Source organism: Medicago sativa, chromosome 1 (assembly GCF_051527215.1).
Source record: "Medicago sativa cultivar Bolivia chromosome 1, Bolivia_mono, whole genome shotgun sequence".
In the NCBI taxonomy this organism is placed as follows: Eukaryota; Viridiplantae; Streptophyta; class Magnoliopsida; order Fabales; family Fabaceae; genus Medicago; species Medicago sativa.
This window is the reverse complement of record NC_140749.1, coordinates 38,487,002-38,508,092: the sequence shown is the minus strand read 5'-3', so window position 1 is coordinate 38,508,092 and position 21,091 is coordinate 38,487,002. Positions and strand designations below refer to the sequence as shown.

The 21,091-nt window shown below is 38.4% G+C and overlaps 1 long non-coding RNA gene and 1 other non-coding gene across 2 annotated transcripts; one reads left to right on the top strand and one right to left on the bottom strand.

Moving 5' to 3' along the window:
• Positions 1–6,572: 6,572 nt before the first annotated feature.
• Positions 6,573–6,679, bottom strand: LOC146954824 (small nucleolar RNA R71). Its single transcript, XR_015025141.1, has one exon. It is a non-coding gene; the product is annotated as a small nucleolar RNA R71 (small nucleolar RNA).
• A 109-nt stretch (positions 6,680–6,788) lies between these two features.
• Positions 6,789–20,691, top strand: LOC146954823 (uncharacterized). The gene is made up of 2 exons (XR_015015230.1): positions 6,789–6,873; positions 20,350–20,691. It is a non-coding gene; the product is annotated as an uncharacterized LOC146954823 (long non-coding RNA).
• The last annotated feature ends 400 nt before the right edge of the window (positions 20,692–21,091 follow it).

The following is a 21,091-nucleotide window of genomic DNA, read 5'->3' as shown; positions in this document are numbered from 1 at the left end:
GAAAGTTTGAAGAATTGTCTCATTACTCTACTCATAATGAGTTTGCTGGCAATGAAATGTGGAAAGTGAATCAATAGAAACATGCTTTAAGAGGTGAGATTTATGTTTTTGTTAGCCAGCAGAGGTTAACAAGTTTTGATGAAATGGTACGCAATAGTTTGGAAGCTGAACGTGGTTTTGATAAAGCAATTAAGGAAGGTTCTACAAATTTTTATAGGAAAAGAGGTAATCCTGCTGACAGGCACCAGGAGAAGTTGAAGCCAAAGGTTACACCTTGGAAAGGAAAGGAAGGCAGACTAATGTACCCAAGACTTTCCTGATTTGCAAGAAATGTGGGAAGGCACACTTGGGAGAATGCAGGATGGGTTCAGATACTTGCTTTGCATGTCATGTGCAAGCAGGAAACTTTGTCGCAAACTGTCCTTATGGAAAGAACAAGGGTAAGAGTGTGGATACAACTATGAGTAAAGGCAGAGTGTATTCACTGGACAGAAAGAAAGCTCGAGTTAATGAGGACCTGATAGGTGGTATGTGTTATCTTGGTTAGAATCCTATTAAAATATTATTTGACTGTGGTGCATCATGTTCTTTTATTTCTTTTCAATGTGTTGAAAATCTCCAATTACCAATTTCATCGTTAACTTCCCCAATGATGGTGACTACGGCCATTGATGGTAGAATTGTAGCAAACTATGTTTGTGAGAACCATCATATCACGGTATCCAGTAAGACCTATTACATAGATTTAATTTGTCTTCCTATGAACCAACTCGACGTAATATTAGGCATGGATTGGCTTTTAGCAAATCATGTATATATAGGGTGTTCAGAGAAGACTATATACATGCCTACTGATAGCACTGATGAAGGGGTGGCCTTGTCGGAACTAATTAAGCATACTCATCAGATGATTCAATTTATTTGTACTCAAGAGAAGGGTTTCTATGTCATGCTCACGGTAACTTCTGAATCAGATGTAAACCCCATAGATGTTCCAGTTGTTAGTGAATATCAGGATGTTTTTCCGTCTGATATTACAAGCTTACCTCTAGAAAGGGAAATTGATTTTTCAATTGATCTGACCCCAGAAGCGGAACCGGTGTTAATAGCACCTTACAGAATGTCACCATTGGAGCTCAAGGAACTAAAGTCTCAACTGGAAGAACTTATTCAAAAGCACTTTATCAGGCCCAGTGTGTCTCCTTGGGGAGCACCAGTGTTGTTGGTTAAGAAGAAGGATGGCAGTATGAGATTGTGTGTTGACTATCGCCAACTGAATAAGGTGACCATTAAGAACAAGTACCCTCTGCCAAGAATTGATGATCTGCTGGACCAACTTAAGGGAGCGGTAGTGTTTTCAAAGATCGATCTAAGATCAGGTATCATCAGATTCGCATTAAATCTTCGAATGTGTCCAACACGGCTTTTAGAACACGTTACAGACACTATTAGTTTTTAGTCATGCCTTTTGGAATTGGTAGCCTATGCATCTAGGCAGCTCAAGACACATGAAGAGAATTATCCTACGCATGATTTGGAATTGGTTGCTATAGTCTTTGCTTTAAAGATATGGAGACACCACTTGTATGGAGCACATTTTGAACTGTTCAGTGATCACAAGAGTTTGAAATACTTATTCGATCAGAGAGACCTGAACATGAGGCAAAGACGTTGGATGGAATATCTTAAGGATTTTGATTTTGATTTGAAATACCATCTAGGGAAGGCCAATGTGGTAGCTGATGCTTTGAGTCGTAAGGCCTTAGCTCAAGCTGAGGTTATGATGCATACTTGTAAGTTATATAAGAAGGTCCGACATCTTAACCTTGAAGCCTCGGAGGTTGACGATGGTGTTTGGTTACACAAATTAGAAGTCTCGTGTGATTTACGGGCAAGGATTGTACAAGCACAAGAATCAGATGTTGAGTTACAGAGAAAAATTAATTATCCAAAGTTCTCTACGGCTTCAGATGGGGCGATCTTGTTCGAAGGAAGGATATGTGTTCCGAATGATCCAGAACTTAGGAGACTGATCTTAGAGGAAGCTCACAAGAGCAGTCTTTCGATTCATCCTGGTGCTACCAAGATGTACCATGATTTAAAGAAAGATTATTAGTGGCCTGGCATGAAAACGGAAATAGCAGAGTTTGTGGCAAGATGCATTGTATGTCAACAAGTTAAGATTGAACATCAGAGACCAGCGGGTTTGCTTCAATAGTTGGAGATTCCACAGTTGAAGTGGGAGCAAATATCTATGGACTTTGTGGGTGGTTTACCCCATACACAGAAGGGTCATGACTCAAATTGGGTGATCGTGGATAGATTAACCAAATCAGCTCATTTCTTACCAGTTAAATCTACCTACAAAACCTTTCAGTATGCAGAATTGTTCATCTCAGAAATAGTCAAGTTACATGGTGTTCCAGTGAGTATAGTATCCGATAGAGATCCGATTTTCACTCCACATTTTTGGGAAGCTTTCCATAGGGCTTTAGGAACCCGTTTGAAGTTGAGCACGTCTCATCATCCACAGACTGATGGTCAGTCAAAAAGAACTATTCAGACCTTAGAAGATATGTGACGAGCTTGTATCCTAGAAGATGGTGGGAGTTGGAATAATCATTTACCTTTGATAGAATTTTCCTACAACAATAGTTATCACTCAAGTATTGGTATGGCACCTTATGAAGCATTGTGTGGTAGGAAGTGTAGAACTCCTTTATGTTGGGCCGAAGTTGGAGACAAGAGTATTATTGGACAAGAAATCATTCAAGAAACAACTCTGAAGATTAAAACAATTCAAGAAAAAATGAGATCAGCTCAGAGTCGTCAGAAGAGTTATGCAGACAACAGACGAAGACCTTTAGAGTTTATCGAAGGTGATCATGTATTCATAAAGGTTACACCAAAGTTGGGTTTAAGAGGTGTCTTCAGAACCAAGAAATTGTGTCCAAGATACGTGGGACCGTTTTTGATACTCAAGCGTATTGGTCATGTGGCTTATCAGTTAGCCTTACCTCCAGCCATGTCAGGTTTACATGATGTATTTCATGTATCCCAATTGAAGAAGTATATTCTAGATCCTTTTCAGCCAGTTGAACTAGATTCTATCGAGTTGAGATCGGATTTGACCTTTCAGCCCGAACCAGAAAGAATAATTGAACGTGATGTCTCATCCCACTCCTTTTCGTTCAGGTTCACAAGGTTCTCGTGGAAAAGGTAAAGAAAAAGCTTTGGATTGATCGCGCTTTCGTGGGTCAAAGTTGTGTACCATTATTGGACGCATATGTTATATTAAGAGATGTGTTGTATTGAACTAAGAGTTTTAAGTTTTGTGTGTTTATCTTTGGAAATAATGTAACATAAAGACTCAAGTTGGCTTGTTTTCTGAATTTTGCGATTGTTGTCGCATCTGTATTGTATAATTATTGTATCCAATATCAGTATTTAACGAACTTATTGAAAATTCTAGACACTTTCAATTTGGGCGTTACAAGAGGTGTGAAAGAGATATTATGAATTGCTAGCTCATCAAAATAGAGTCGTTTGAAGCTTTGATCAATAACCAATGATCTTTTGCCTGATATGGTTATTGTCCTGTGAAGAATGAATTTCAAATTCATTCCAAGTATGAAGGAACATCATTGCAGGCATATCTGTTATTCTTGTCCTATAGCAAAGACAAAAACAGAGTATTGGAGGTAGTGGTTGTAAACTTCGTACAATTGTACTTTGTCAACGCTCTTCATAGAACAAGCATCCAATGCCTTCAAATTCATTTGAAAATAGCCGTTGATACACTCTACTGGTCTTCTGCAATGTTAGGCGTGATTAACTCCTTTGAACAGCCTTTGAAGCTTTAAGTCTCTCATCTTCTAATTAACTTTAGCTTCTGGTGATATTGCTTCTGATGAGGTGCTTCTGATGATGTCATCACTTCATGAGCATTTTAACTTCTGGAGCACTTGACTTCAGATGCATAAAGCTTCCTTCTTGTTGATTCCATTGCTCTCATTTGTTCTTCCAGTACCTAAGCTTTAAGTTGACACAAACTTTTTGTCTATGGTCATGTACACTTGAACAAATATTAGCATATCCAATTGACAATTTTTAATACCTTGTTATCATCAAAACTCTAAAGGGTAGTGTTAAACACATTTTGTTCCAACAATCTCCCCCTTTTTGATGATGACAAACATTAGTATTTAAAATGTGCAATTGTTGTTAATCTAATTAACAAGTTGACTATAGGGGTTTGAGGTTTGTAAGCTCCCCCCGAGTCCAACGATACTTTAAGGTGAGTTTTGTAAGCTCCCCCTGAGTTTTATCCATGTTAATTAAATTCATCATTAAAAACATAATAACACTCAGAATTATCTCACATTAATAGACTAAGAGATAAGAAGAAGGTCCTATTAATTTAACTTGATTAAAAATAAGTTATTGGGGCTCAGAGCCTATAAATACTATACATCTACTCCCCCTTTTGTCATCAACAAAAAGTATAAAATAAAGACAAAAAGAAAGAGATGAGAAAAACAGTGAGAAATTCTATAAAAATAAATAAGTTTAGTAACTCATAAACTGGTCAGAAGCATAAAAGTAGTTCAGAAGCACATAAAATAGTTCAGAAGCAGAAACATGCATAAGTACAAACATAAAAAAATAAACAAGCTAAGGGTGTGCAACTAAGGTTTGGCTTGTTTCTGGAACATTTCCATCATCTGTTCCATCATCTTGTTTGTCTCTTTTGCCTGTTGCTGATGAGTCATAGAATAGTCTATTTTACTGCATTATTCAGTTTAGTTTTATTTAAGATTTGATTTAATTTTATTGCATTTCATTTCCTTTTAGAATATTTTACTTTAAATTGCTTTCTATTTTATTTTAGGAACGAATATATGGTGGAAGGTGTCTTGGAGCAAAAGAAAGAGGACTGGAGCAAATACAGTGCGAAAATACGAAGATACGGGACAAAAATATAATCCCACCAAGTCAGAAACTTGGCACGGCCCGTGCCAACATGTGGCACGGCCGTGCCCGTCCCAGAAACCTCTTTTGCTGCTTTTTCTTCGGGCCCAAGTTACCCTGTTGCAGCTTTACTGTTTTATCCTTTTAGTTGCTTAGTTTCTAAGTCGATTGTAAAGCTATAAATAGAGTAGCTCTCCACCATAAACATTCACCTTACTTTTGCTTAGAATATTTTAATTATCAATAAAAGTCTTTATTTCTTTACTTTCTTTCTTGCAATTTTACTTTACTGTTATTTTCTCTCTTCTTCCCCCATGTCTACGATGAACATGAGTGAGTAGACTTCTTTGTCTTGGGATTGTTGGGAAGTCTAATTACATAATCCTAAACAAACCAAGCTTAAACCCTAATTTTATGTAACCCTAAATTCTAATCTAGATTCACCGTCTTAACGTGGATTAACAATTATCAAACTGTGGAAGCGAAAGCGGAGGGTTTGATAATCATTAATCCATCATCCCAAACATCAATTCATAAAGCGAGAGTGGAGTTTTGATGTTGGAACAAGTGAATCTAGACAATAATTGCAAAACAGTGAAATAGTCTTTGCAATTATTGAGACACAAGTAGTTTCAATCCTATATGCATCTTCTAGTAATCAAGTCAGCGAAATAGGCTTGGTTACTAGAAGTAAACTCTCACCAGACTTTCATCGAAAAGGTGAGGGGCTAAGGGAAACCGGTCTTTAGAAATTAGTGTGTAAACCATGAAATTAGATGTTTAATTCTTGTCTAGTGAAGGGTTTGTTGTTATGACGAACCAATGATCTCAAGGCTCTTTATTATTATTGTTAATTACTTTCAACAATCAAACCTCCTTTTACAAACTTTCTCCTCCTCTAATCATTCTTTAAAAAGTTAATTAAGTTGAACAACTCCCTAGCGGAACGATACTCTACTTACTACTATTACTTCGATAGGCCGTGCACTTGCGGTTTGGCCCTATCAAGTTTTTGGCGCCGTTGCCGGGGAGTTAACTAATTTGATTAATTTTTTTTTAGTGATTAGAATCCTCTCTCTTCTTCTCTTTCTTTTTCTTTTTATTTTTATTTTTCTGTTATCATTAACTTCTTGGGTTCTCAATTTTTTATGCGAAGAACCAGGCATCGAGTTGTAATAATCAACGAGATTGAAAGTTATTTGCATAAACGAAAGAGAGACGCACAAAATAACAACGCCATGGCTAATCGCACTCTCAAAGAGTATGCAACGCCGTCTACGGCTGAGCCACAAGTTGTTATTGTGTACCCAACGGTTGAGGATGACAATTTTGAAATTAAGCCTGCCCTACTTAACTTGGTGCAGCAAAACCAATTATCGGGATCCCCCACTGAGGATCCCAATCTTCACATCTCTGTTTTCCTACGAATTAATGGAACCATGAAGGAGAACCAAGAGGCCGTAAGACTTCATCTCTTTCCCTTTTCCTTAAGGGATAGAGCTAGCGCTTGGTTCCATTCCCTCGAAGTCGGTTCCATTACTTCATGGGATCAGATGAGGCAAGCATTCCTTGCCCGATTCTTTCCACCATCTAAAACCCCTAAACTTAGAGACCAAATCACACGGTTCAACCAAAAAGATGGGGAGTCTCTCTATGATGCGTGGGAGCGTTTCAAAGAAATGCTAAGACTTTGTCCCCACCATGGCCTAGAGAAGTGGCTTATAGTCCACACTTTTTATAATGGCTTGTCTTATACCACTAAGATGTTTGTTGATGCAGCTGCAGGTGGAGCACTTATGAACAAGAAGGCGTATGCCTTGATTGAAGACATGGCTCAAAATCATTACAAATGGACCGACGAGAGAGCCATCACTAGTTCTTCATCCTCCAAAAAGGAGGCAGGTATGTACGAAGTCTCTAACTATGACCACCTTGCTTCTAAAATTGATACACTAACCGAAAAACTTGAAAAACTTAATGTTAGTGCTATCAATTCTGCTCCTACTCCTTCTTGTGAAATTTGTGGTATAACTGGTCATGCCGGTGTTGATTGCCAACTAGGTAGTGCTATTAATGGTGTTGAGCAAATGAATTATGCTCAATACAACCAAGGGATGAGACAAAATCAAAATTTTTATAAAAACCAAAATCCCTATGGACAAGTAGCACCACCCGGTTATGCAAACAACCAGAGATTCACTCAGAAATCTAATTTGGAAATTTTGTTGGAAAACTCTATTGCCAACCAAAACAAACAACTTCAAGAACCTAAAAACCAAACTGGATTTCTAAATGATTCTCTTTCCAAGCTCAATACCAAAGTTGATTCTATTGCTACTCACTCTAAAATGCTTGAAACTCAAATCGCTCAAATAGCCCAACAAGTTGCTACCTCTTCCCAAACACCGGGAGTCTTTCCTGGTCAAACCGAAGCCAATCCCAAAGCCCAAGTTAACGTCATATCTTTAAGGGGTAGTAAGTTAGGCGAAACTTTTGCTAAGGTTAAAAACATTGGGAAAGAAAGTGTCAAGCCCTTAGGTGATAAAATTGTGATAAAATAAGCAAAACCACTTGAAGAAAACAAAACTCCACCCCCCTTAAATCTTGATAAGCTTAAACTAGAGGGTAAATTTGAAAAATTTGTCAACATACTTTGGAAGATTTGCATTAAACTTCCCTTTACTAAAGCTTTGTCTAGGATGCCTCTATACGCCAAGTTTTTAAAGGAAATTTTTTCAAAGAAAAGGCCTATCGAACATAGTGAGACAATAGCTTTGGCTAAGGACACTAGTGCAATCATTCAAGAAGCACCCCCTAAGCTTAGAGATCCAGGTAGTTGTGCCATACCATGTGAAATTGGGAACGAAACCATAAACAAAGCCTTATGTGACTTAGGAGCTAGTGTTAGTTTGCTGCATTTGTCTCTCAAAAGGATAGGGATAGGAGAGTTAAAACCTACCGAAATAGAATTGAAGCTAGCTGATTGTTCTACCATGAAACTTGTAGGATTTGTCGAGGACATACCTGTTAAGATAGAAGGGATATACATCCCAACGGATTTTGTAGTCGTTGACATTGCAGAGGACGAAGACGTCCCTATAATCCTAGGTAAACCTTTCCTCGCCACTGCGGGAGCTCTTATAGATGTCAAGAACGGTAGGATAGTTTTTCAAGTGAGTGATAAGATGGTAGGATTTGAGTTGGAAAATGTTATGAAAAGTCCCGCTTGTTGCACGCTTAACGATCATGTTGTGAAAGAACGTTTTATGGCGTCATCTACACAATATAATATCTTTGATCCATTCTAAGGACTCTTTCTAACCGTCAAGCTAATGACATTAAAAGAGCGCTTCGTGGGACCCTCTTCTAATTTACGATGATTAACAAAATAGCCCTAATCAATCCCTTGAGTTAGGACCCTCTTCTTAAACTACAGCCCCTAATTCCTTAGGTGGTCTAATAATTCTTGAAGGTTTTACCGAACAGTAACCTATTATCACTAACAAACGATTATCTATTCCTAGACTAACCCTGTTTATTAGAACAATTCAATTAGGTCTAAGTCGAAAGCCATGGTCAGTGGTCATTCGTTCTCACAAAATCAAGTTATATGTGATCAAGATATAAAAAGCATTAAGAACAATCGAATTGAATAAACTAGAATTGAATTCATAAACAAAATAGAGTTTCACAGCAACATGTGTCAATTAGGGTTACAAAGATTCATCTTGGATCTAATCTCTAAGAGATTTAGCTACTCATAATCGAGTTTACAAATAGCATAATCAATGATATAATTAAAACATACATGAATTGGTAAAAGGTTGAAGAAATCGCCCTTCTAGCCGTCTCCGATGTCTCAAAATCGCACTTTGCTCTCCAAAATCGTAACCCCTTGTTCTTCAGATTGAGTGCAGTATTTATAGAAGTCATGGGCCTGACGCGTCAAAATCGCGCCGCGCCATGTATATAGGCGTGCCGTGATTTCCCTCAAACAGGGAGGATGTAATTTGCTTCAAAAATCGCAGCACGGCTTGAAATTGGCGTGGCGCGATTTCCTTCGAACAGACTTCAATATTTAAGCTTTTTGCACTCTAGAACAGTATAAATTGCATGAGAACTCTAACAAAATGTCACAATAAGTCCTAAAAATTACGTAATGACAGCATGTCATCACAACCCCAAACTTAAATCATTCCTTGTCCTCACGGAATTTGCTTGCAACAGTGACAAACGACAGTAAAATAACAGTTACCTGACAAAACGATAGTACCCAAAAGTTCATTCTCCTTCTAGCTAAAGATGAGCTAGTTTGACTTGTTCGCATCCACCAATTCACAGCTCCTCGCATCAAATTGAAATAGGGTTCTACCAGTCGACATGCAGGTCTACATATTACCATACGCTTGAAAAGTTTCTAAACATCAATCAAAGTCAATATCATTACACACTTTTGAGGTCTTTAGGGTTATAACGGGGCTTAGGTGAAAGGTGGGATATATTTGGATAAGTAGGCTACACAAAATTTGAGTTAGGCATTCCTACGGAAGTTAAAGCACAAAATTCAATCTTTTAATCATTCACCTTGTGGAAATACAATCAATGCAAAGGTACTAGAGAACATTTTTAACATTTATGGACAATCGAGTTTGAGGTTACTCGGATTTTCAATGTTTTGTCCCTTTTTCATCATTCAATTTCTTTTCTTTTTTTTCATACACCATTTTTGTGTGTATTTTGCATGACAATTTCATATTTCTTTCATTTTTGTTCTCTTATTCTCTAGTACCCCCACCCCAAACTTAGTTGGTTGTAAATTCCAATAGCAACCCCAAACTTAATCTTTAGCAACATTCTACAATGTCTTAACTCACAAAATACATTAAGGGACAAGTCCTAAAAGTCTCTAGGCTTGTAATGTAGTTTGTCACCGAACAAAAAGTTCTAATCCTACCGGCTCACAATTGGTTAAAAAAGGATAAATTCAATAAATGAAAACAGGGTAGGCTTCAAAAAGGCTCACAGGACCAAGCACTTTTGCCTCAGTGTGTAATCGACAAAGACCAATCAATAATAGAGAAACAATGCAAGTTCTAGAAATGTAGTTGCATGGAAAACTAATCTAAATATAAGTAAATTGAAAAACAAATTTGGCAATGAACCTTATGGCTGAGATTTCTGGGAGTATGTGACTACCTAGCAACGCCGTACACTTCGCCTTTGAATCAAGTCACCCCTCCTTTAGAACTTTTGGAATACCGTTTCATCAAACAACTGTTATTAAACTGGAATAGGTCACATGAAACAAAACAAATTCATTAATTAAACAAGTGCGGGAGCAATTACAATAGGGAAATAAGTTCAATGGACTTCGACATTAAAAAGAAAATAAAGAAAATGAATTGAAAACAAAGTAAATCTAGTGGGTTGCCTCCCACTCAGTGCTTCTTTATCGTCACTAGCTTGACTGCTAAGGATCCTCAGAGGTCCTTCAAAATGAGTGCCACCCTTCCTTTTGGTAGGTCGCCACCTAGGTATGGTTTAACTCTTTGTCCATTTACTTTGAAACTTCGATCTCCTTCAGGTGTCACTAGTTCAACAGCTCCATATGGTGACACACTTTTGACCAAGAATGGTTCAGACCATTTTGACTTGAGCTTCCCAGGAAACAACTTCAACCTGGAATTATACAACAAAACTAGTTGTCCACAGTTAATATCCCTAGGCACTAAGTTTTGTCATGATACCTTTTTGTCCTGGCTTTATAGATGAGCGCATTTTCATACGCTCTAAGCCTTATCTCCTCAAGTTCATTAAGTTTCAAAATTCTTTTCTTACCAGCGGCTACTTGATCAAAATTTAAGGCCTTAATGGCCCAATAAGCTTTATGTTCTAACTCGACTGGAAGATGACATGCCTTCCCATAGACTAACTGATAGGGTGAGAACCCAAGATGGGTCTTAAAGGTTGTCTTATATGCCCACAGTGCGTCATCTAATTTCCTAGACCAATCTTTCCTATTTGACGCAACTGTCTTCTCCAGAATCTGTTTCAGCTGTCGGTTTGAAACCTCTGCTTGACCACTAGTTTGTGGGTGATAGGGAGTTGCAACTTTGTGCTTAATGTTATACTTTTTGAGCACATTTTCAAGAAAATTATTGCAAAAATGCTTCCCCCATCACTGATCAATACTCTAGGGGTTCCAAACCTAGTGAAAATATTCTTTTGATGGAAGTTGACAACCGTTTTGGCATCATTAACAACACATGGTATCGCTTCAACCCACTTTGTGATATAATCAACACAGACTAGAATATGGAGATAAGAGTAAGAGGAAGGGAATGGTCCCATAAAATCAATACCCCAATAGTCAAATGGTTCAACTTCAATGATTCCTTTTAGGGGCATTTCATTCCTCTTTGATATGTTACCTGTCCTTTGGCATCTGTCACATCTTGTGACAAAGTCGTGGCAATCTTTGAAAAGGGTGGGCCACCAGAATCCACTTTGCAAAATTTTTGCAGCTGTTCTTTATCCACTGTGGTGGCCTCCAAAAGCTGAGTTATGGCAATGCCACATGATACTATGTGCTTCCTCACCTGCAACACAACGTCTAATCAAACCGTCAGTACCTACCTTAAACAGATACGGGTCATCCCACAAGTAGTGGTTTGCATCTTTGAAGAACTTTTTCCTCTGAGGGTTAGTCAGATCATCAGGAACTATGTTGCCGGCCTTAAAGTTTGCCATGTCAGCAAACCAAGGTCTTTCTCCAATAGCAAACAGCTGTTCATCGGGGAACTCGGCCTTGATGGCCTTCTCCTTTTTTGTCACCTCATCATTCTCCAGCCTTGAGAGGTGGTCAGCTACCACGTTCTCGACTCCTTTCTTGTCACGAATCTCAAGATCAAATTCTTGCAATAATAGGATCCACCTCAACAGTCGTGGCTTTGAATCCCCTTTTGTTAAGAGATATTTAAGAGCTGCATGATCTGTAAAAACAATGACTTTGGAGCCAATTAGATAAGAACGAAATTTTTCCAACGCAAAGATTACAGCAAGCAATTCCTTTTCAGTGGTGGAATAGTTAACTTGATTTTCATTTAAAACCTTGCTTGCATAGTAAATTGCATGGAAAAATTTGTTCTTGCATTGGCCTAGGACTGCACCAACAGCATAATCACTTGCATCACACATAAGTTCAAAAGGTAAATCCCAATCGGGTGCAATGATTATTGGTGCAGTCACCAACTTGTTTTTAATCAAAGAAAAAGCATTTAGACATTTAGAATCAAAATTAAACTCGTTTTCTTTGACCAAGAGGTTACAAAGGGGTTTGGAAATTTTAGAAAAGTCTTTTATGAACCGCCGATAGAAACCGGCATGCCCCAAGAAACTCCTCACTCCTTTAACATTGACGGGTGGAGGAAGTTTCTCTATAACCTCTATCTTAGCTTGGTCCACCTCAATGCCTTTAGCACTTATTTTATGCCCCAAAACTATACCTTCAGTTACCATAAAATGACATTTTTCCCAATTCAAAACAAGGTTAGTTTCGGTGCATCTTTTAAGTACAGCATTTAAATGGAACAAGCATTGATCAAAAGACTTACCAAAAACAGAAAAGTCGTCCATAAATACCTCAATGTTCTTCTCTATCATATCAGAGAAGATGGAAAGCATGCACCTTTGAAAGGTCGCCGGCGCATTACACAGCCCAAAGGGCATCCTTTGATAAGCAAACACTCCAAATGGACAAGTGAAGGCAGTCTTTTCTTGATCCTCCGGAGCCACTGCAATTTGATTATACCCCGAATACCCATCCAAGAAGCAATAAAAGGCTTGGCCAGCCAATCTCTCAATCATTTAATCCATGAATGGTAATGGAAAGTGGTCCTTTCTTGTTGCGGTATTCAACCTCCGGTAGTCTATACACATTCTCCAACCAGTGACGGTGCGGGTAGGTATCAATTCATTTTTTTCATTTGCTACCACCGTCATTCCTCCTTTCTTGGGTACTACATGAACTGGACTTACCCATGAGCTATCTGAGATAGGGTAGATCATACCTGCATCTAGTAACTTCAGCACCTCTTTCTTCACCACTTCCTTCATTGTTGGGTTAAGTCTCCTTTGAGGTTGAACCACCGGTTTGTATTCAGCCTCCATGTGTATTTTATGCATGCAATAAGCTGGACTAATACCCTTCAAATCAGAAATGTTCCACCCCAAAGCTCCTTGATTGTCTCTTAACACCCTCATTAATTTTTCTTCTTCCAAAGGTGTCAAGGTATTGCTGATGATTACTGGTTTAGAGGCATCCTTAGTGAGAAAAACATATTTCAAGTGAGAAGGGAGTTCTTTTAATTCTGGATTTTTCTCTCCTTCTCCACTCAAAATAGGAGCATCCATAGAGTACTTACCCATTAATTCTTCTATTTTTACCGGACCCAACTCTTGCTTGCTTGCTTCTAGTTGCTTCACACAATCACTTACTTCAAGATCTTCATCATCTCCACATCTTGCTATAGAATTCACAATTGTACGTTCAAGAGGTTGTGTTGGTTGATGTTCACAAGAGTCATCTTTAACTATTTCTTCAACAATGTCAATCCGGTAACACTTGGGATTTTCATCTTTGTGCTTCATGGCCTCAAATATATTAAACACTACTTGCTCCTTATGGAATCTCAACATTAGCTCTCCTTTCTCAATGTCAATCAAATCACGGCCAGTTGCAAGGAAAGGTCTTCCTAGAATGAGTGGCATATCCTCATCTTCAACCATATCTAAGACCACAAAATCTGCTGGGAACACCAAGTCATTAACCATGACTAGCACATCTTCGAGCACACCGAAAGGATAAGAGATTGACCGATCAGCTAAAGTAATGGTCATTCTTGTTGGTTTTGGTTCCCCACACTTAAGCTTCTTCATCATTGAAAGAGGCATCAGGTTGATACTTGCTCCCAAGTCACATAAAGCTCTACCAATGTCTACCGGTCCAATTGAACAAGGGATAGTGAAAGCACCAGGATCCTTCAGCTTAGGTGGCAGCTTCTTTTGAAGAATAGCACTACAATTTTCAGAAAGTGCTATGTTCTCATCATCCTTAGGCTTCCTTCTTTTAGTCAACAAATCCTTCATGAATTTAGCATACAATGGCATTTGATCGAGAGCTTCACCAAAAGGAATATTCACCTGAAGTTGTGAGAAAAGTTGCATGAACTTCTTGAATTGACCTTCATCCTTTTCTTTCTTCTTGGCTAAGTGAGGGTATGGAAGCTTCACATATGATGGAATAACTTGTGGTTTATCTCCATCTTTCAAGATTTGACTCTTTGACTTCCTCAAGATTGAATCTTCATCAATTAACTTCTCACTTTTTTCTCCCTCTATTTTTTTCTTCCTTTCGTTTTCAACTACTCCATGATCATCTTCTTTTTCAACTACACCCTCATCATTTTTTTCAACTTCACCATTCTCCTCCCCCTCAACTACATCATCGACCTTCTTTGGAGCTTTTGGAACTAAAGGTGTCAAAACCTTTTTGCTCCTCAATTCCATAGCATTACAAGACTCATTCTTAGGGTTGTCTTTAGTGTTACCTGAGAATCCGCCTTTACTTTGTTCAGCCAATTGCTTAGCTAATTGCCCCAGTTGAGTTTCAAGCATCTTCCTAGAAGCTTCATTGTTCTTTCTTTCAGCTTCTTGACTCTTCTTCATCTCTTCAAAGTTGCCTTGAGTCATCTTCATGAAGTTCATCATAGTTTCCTCAAGAGCTGATGGCTTTCTCTGTTGTTGTTGAGGAGGAGTAAGCATCTGAGAATTCAAAGCGTTGTTATTTGAGTAGCTTAGATTGGGATGCTTGTTGATTCCTGGAGTGTAGTACTGATTTTGCCTTTGATATCCTCCCATGTAGTTAGCTTCTTCACTAGAACCTTCTGGTACACATTCACCATTGGGATGTTCTTCACCACATAGATCACATTTGATTGCAGCCACTTGTTGTTGCTTATGAGCCAAAGTGAAGCCTTGAAACTCCTTAGTTAGAGCTTCGATTTGTTTGTTCATAGCTGCTTGGTTAGCAAGGATAGCAGTTTGTTCACTTACCCCAAACACTCCTCTTTCCTTCTTTTTCGCTTCAGCACGATACTCATTTCCTGCCATGTTTTCTATCAAAGCTTGGACTTCATGATCAGTTTTGCTCTTGAGACTACCTCCCACGGAAGCATCTAAGAACATTCTAGTGTTTGGTGTTACCCCCTCAGTGAAGATTTGGAGGTATTGTTTCTCGGTGAACTCATGATTAGGGCATCTCTTAAGAAGCAAATTGAATCGCTCCCAAGCATCATATAATGACTCACCTTCTCCTTGCTTGAAGTTAGAGATCTCCATCTTCTTTTCCCAATACTTAGACATAGGGAAATATTTCTCCAAGAACTTCAGCTCTAACTCTTCCCATGTTTGGACAGTCCCGTTTAGTATTGTTAGCAACCAATCTTTTGCTCTTCCTGTCAAGGTGAAAGGAAATAGCCTTAGTTTCTTTTGTGCTTCAGTCACGGTGGCTGGTTGCACACAAAACTCACAAGTTTCAGCAAAGCGGCTCAAGTGTTCATGAGGACTCATAGCTTCAGTACCATCGAATTGCTTGTCCCTCAAACCGTTGAGGACAGTTGTCTTGATGTCGAAGGCTACGGGGTTAGCTGGTTGAAAAGTATGGGTCAGTTGACCGTAATGAGTGGCTAACCCGTAGTCTCCTAGCTTAGGTCTCGGTGGTACAACTCCTTCACCTTCCATATTTGCAGATTTAGGAGAAGCAGATGTTTCAGATTCAGTTGAGAGTGGCTCCGGTATTTGTTCTCGAACACCCGGTGGAACGGACTGAGCTAACCTTTGCGACCAGACAGCTTTCTGAAGTGCTCTAGCAGTTCTTTCAATTTCCGGATCGTACTCTAAGTCATCTGAGCTCTGTTTACCTCGCATAAACAGCAAAATACCTTAGTAGCACTGCACAACGCAAAGTAATCAAGTGAAAATGAAAACAGAAAAATAAAAATTAAAAATAGAAAATTAAATTGCAAAAACCCTAAATTATAACGTAATTGCCTTGTTGAAATAATTCAACAGTCCCCGGCAGCGGCGCCAAAAACTTGATAGAAGTTTGGCAAGTGCACCAAATACTATCGAAGTAGTAAAAATATCGATCCCACGAGGACTGTTTTTAACTTCAATAATTCAATTGCGTTATAAAAATAGGATGTATAAAATTTATTTTGTTTTGCCACTAGGCAGTAGATTTGGTTTGATTTTAATTAAATCAAGTAACAGAAAATAAAGATTTGATTAAGAAAATATGGAGAGAGATTAGATCAGATCCGTCGAATCCTCTAAGTTCCCCTAATTGGTCTACTGCACCTATTTGTTATGAATCCTCTTCTAATTTACGATGATTAACAAAATAGCCCTAATCAATCCCTTGAGTTAGGACCCTCTTCTTAAACTACAGCCCCTAATTCCTTAGGTGGTCTAATAATTCTTGAAGGTTTTACCGAACGTTAACCTATTATCACTAACAAACGATTATCGATTCCTAGACTAACCCTGTTTATTACAACAATTCAATTAGGTCTAAGTCGAAAGCCATGGTCAGTGGTCATTCGTTCTCACAAAATCAAGTTATATGTGATCAAGATATAAAAAGCATTAAGAACAATCAAATTGAATAAACTAGAATTGAATTCATAAACAAAATAGAGTTTCACAGCAACATGTGTCAATTAGGGTTACAAAGATTCATCTCGGATCTAATCTCTAAGATATTTATCTACTCATAATCGAGTTTACAAATAGCATAATCAATGATATAATTAAAGCATACATGAATTGGTAAAAGGTTGAAGAAATCACCCTTCTATCCGTCTCCGATGTCTCAAAATCGCACTTTGCTCTCCAAAATCGTAACCCCTTGTTCTTCAGATTGAGTGCAGTATTTATAGAAGTCATGGGCCTGACCCGTCAAAATCGCGCCGCGCCATGTATATAGGCGTGCCGCGATTTCCCTCAAACAGGGAGGATGTAATTTTGCTTCAAAAATCGCAGCACGGCTTGAAATTGGCGTGGCGCGATTTCCTTCGAACAGACTTCAATATTTAAGCTTTTTGCACTCCAGAACAGTATAAATTGCATGAGAACTCTATCAAAATGTCACAATAAGTCCTAAAAATTACGTAATGACAGCATGTCATCAGGTTGGCACGGCCCGTGCTGAGGTTGGCACGACCGTGCCATGGTTTGTAACACAAAATCAGCCCAGAGCCACAGAAGGTTGGCACGGCCCGTGCCAAGGGTGGCACAGCTGTGCCCGATGTCGGCACCCCTATATCATCAAATTTTTCCTTCTTCTCCATTGATTCTCAAACCACAAACTTCTCTCTACCTTTCAACTTCTCTCTAAACCTCCATAACCTTCAAACATTCAAACCTCATATCTTCATCAATCTACTCAATTCTTTTACCAATCAATCACAAACTTCATTCTAAACATAAACCACCAATCATAAACATCTTTCATCCATCCAAACCTATAATTCACCAAAACCCTAATCTTTCAAAACCTAACCCAAACACCACAAAACCTTAACCAATCTCCATACCTAAACCCACAAACCTTCCTTAAACATCAACCCCAACCCTAAACCAATCCTTTCCACCAAAAATCTTCCCAAACCCTAAACCTTCAAACCAATTCAAACAAAGGTCAATGGCTTCAAGAAGAAGTGGTAAGGAACCAACAAGATCTCAAGGAGGTCCTCCCCCAAAGAAGCAAGCACAAGTCAAGAATTATGGAATTCAGTTCAAAGACAACAAACAAAGGGACAAGTACAAAATTCTTACTTCTAAAACCTTACATCCCTCTAGATATCATGATTCCTATGATTTGAATGTGCTAGGGCTTAGAGATGATGTTTTTAGGTTGATAGGTAGGCTAGGTTGGACTAATATGCTAACACCTATGAGGGGTTATGAGAATTTTACTTATGAATTTTTAAGCTCACTTGTTTTTACCAAAGATAAGTTGAATTTTGATAACCCTAATCATAGAGTTGTTTTCCAGTTAATGAATATTGATTATAATATGTCTCTTCAGCACTTTTGTGAAGCCTTAGGTTTTGCCAATGAGGGGTATATTCATGATCATTGGGATGATAGTCTAAAACCGGATAACTATGACCCAGCTGCCTTTTGGAACCATATCACCGGCCTTGATAACTATGTCCCTAGAGCCAACAAAGCTAGAAACATTCACAACCCGGTCCTTAGGTACCTTCAACGGGTAATGGCTTGCACTATTTGGGCTCGAACCGAGCTAGGAAACACTAGAACCAATGAGTTGTTCATGTTATGGGCAATGCTCTACAACCACCCTGTCAACACTGGCTTTTATTTAATTGATTACCTAGACTTTGTAGCTACTAGACCAGCCGGTAGGGGAGACATAGTGGTGGGTGGCATCATTACATACATAGCTAGGTGTTTTGGTGTGAGTGAGGATGAGTGTATCAAACCAATTGAGGGAAACAATAAGCTTAACCGGGAAGCCCTCATTGCTATGAATTTCATTAAACATCGTCCACCACTCCATTACCAACTTAAGCTTAATGTGCCAATCATGTTTTTATTGCCTAACCCACCTCGGACTACCACCAAGGTGGAAGAAAATTGGTTATATGTTGATGATGTGCAGGTTCTTGGTGAGCAAGATGATGATGAGGGAGAAGGTGCTAACTTGCACCATGATGAAGGAAAAGGTGCCAACTTGCACCAAGAGGAAGAATACCATGGCCATGATGCCGGTGTGCTTAATGAAGATCAAAGATGGACATGGATTCACAATGAAATCGAGCGGATGAGCACCAAGCAACAAAGGCAAGGTGTTGAAATCTCCGGCCTTCGCAATGAAGTTCAAAGGGGCAACCGTGTCAATGATGAAAATAATGAGATGCTCCGTCGGATGATGCAACACCTCCAACTTCAAGGTCCTCCTTATGGACCTCAATAAGAACATGTGAGCTTTCCTCTTCCTCTCTTCCCTTCTCTCTTCCTCTCTCCCTAATTCTTCTTCTTCTACTTCTTCTTCTCTTTTAATTTCTTTTTGTTTGAATCATTGAGGACAATCCTTCCCCTAAGTGGGGGGGGAGGGGGGGCTAATAAAGTGTCTAGAGTCGTAGTGTTCCAAAACTCCCTTGAACTTTATTCTTTTTGTTTTGTTTTTATAGCAAGAGGCATGACTAGTAGCTTGTTTTTAATGTAAAATATGGCATAAAATTTTTTGTTTTGTCTCTTCTTTAAAGGTTGTTTCTTGTACATAAAAGTAGTTTCTTATGTTTCTTGTGTTCTTGCTATACCCATGTCTTGTTTTATTGTGAAAATCTCCAATGAGAAAAACACCCGGTTGCAATCTTTGAGCAAGTGTATGAGTAGGTATTTTAAGGAGCACGTTCTATCTTTAGTGTTAACTTAGACCCTTTAAAGTCTTTAGAGTAAAAGTAGTATAAGTTTGTGTGGGAAAATAATTAATTGTTCTTCATTGTTATATTCCTAATTGTTAAAGTTAAAATGGGGCGGGAGAATGGCACCAACATGTGGGGGAAAGGACAATCCCTAACTTCCTAATTTTGGTGGTGACTCCCTAATTTGAACTTAAAGTGAAACAAATTCAACAATGCTAGGGGGAAAGGACAATTACATCCAAAAAGACTTCCTACGCGGAGATGAAACAAATAATAATTTTGCAGCACTGCTTAGGGTGATTTTGAATCTAGGGGGAAAGGACAATTACATCCGAGAAGACTTCCTACGAGGATAGATAGCCCCTAAGCATCTGCAGCCCCTTGTGCTTAATTATTAATTTAATCTAATTTTAACTTAAATTCCCATCACTCTTATATGAAATGAAGAAAGGACTTTTCTCGGTTACTTTAGCATTAAGGATAGAACCTGTTCCTCATAATATCTGTCTTATACAGGAGCAAGAAAAGGGTTGGACTGCACACACACACTCACTTGAGACTTGATGTTGGGTAGAATAGGTGCGTGAGGAATGTTTGAAATTGTAATTAGTGTACTTGAAGCAAAACCTTTCTTTTGAGACATGTGTTCTTAATATTGCCATAATAATCCTTTGATGCTGCTATGTTTGTTGCCTTTTGATTGAGGACAAGCAAAGATTCAAGTGTGGGGGAGTTTGATGAGTCATAGAATAGTCTATTTTACTGCATTATTTAGTTTAGTTATATTTAAGATTTGATTTAATTTTATTGCATTTTATTTCCTTTTAGAATATTTTACTTTAAATTGCTTTTTATTTTATTTTAGGAACGAATATATGGTGGAAGGTGTCTTGGAGCAAAAGAAAGAGGACTGGAGCAAATACAGTGCGAAAATACGAAGATACGGGACAAAAATATAATCCCACCAAGTCAGAAGCTTGGCACGGCCCGTGCCAACATGTGGCACGGCCGTGCCCGTCCCAGAAACCTCTTTTGCTGCTTTTTCTTCGGGCCCAATACCCTGTTGCAGCTTTACTGTTTTATCCTTTTAGTTGCTTAGTTTCTAAGTCGATTGTAAAGCTATAAATAGAGTAGCTCTCCACCATAAACATTCACCTTACTTTTGCTTAGAATATTTTAATTATCAATAAAAGTCTTTATTTCTTTACTTTCTTTCTTGCAATTTTACTTTACTGTTATTTTCTCTCTTCTTCCCCCATGTCTACGATGAACATGAGTGAGTAGACTTCTTTGTCTTGGGATTGTTGGGAAGTCTAATGACATAATCCTAAACAAACCAAGCTTAAACCCTAATTTTATGTAACCCTAAATTCTAATCTAGATTCACCGTCTTAACGTGGATTAACAATTATCAAACTGTGAAAGCGAAAGCGGAGGGTTTGATAATCGTTAATCCATCATCCCAATCATCAATTCATAAAGCGAGAGCGGAGTTTTGATGTTGGAACAAGTGAATCTAGACAATAATTGCAAAACAGTGAAATAGTCTTTGCAATTATTGAGACACAAGTAGTTTCAATCCTATATGCATCTTCTAGTAATCAAGT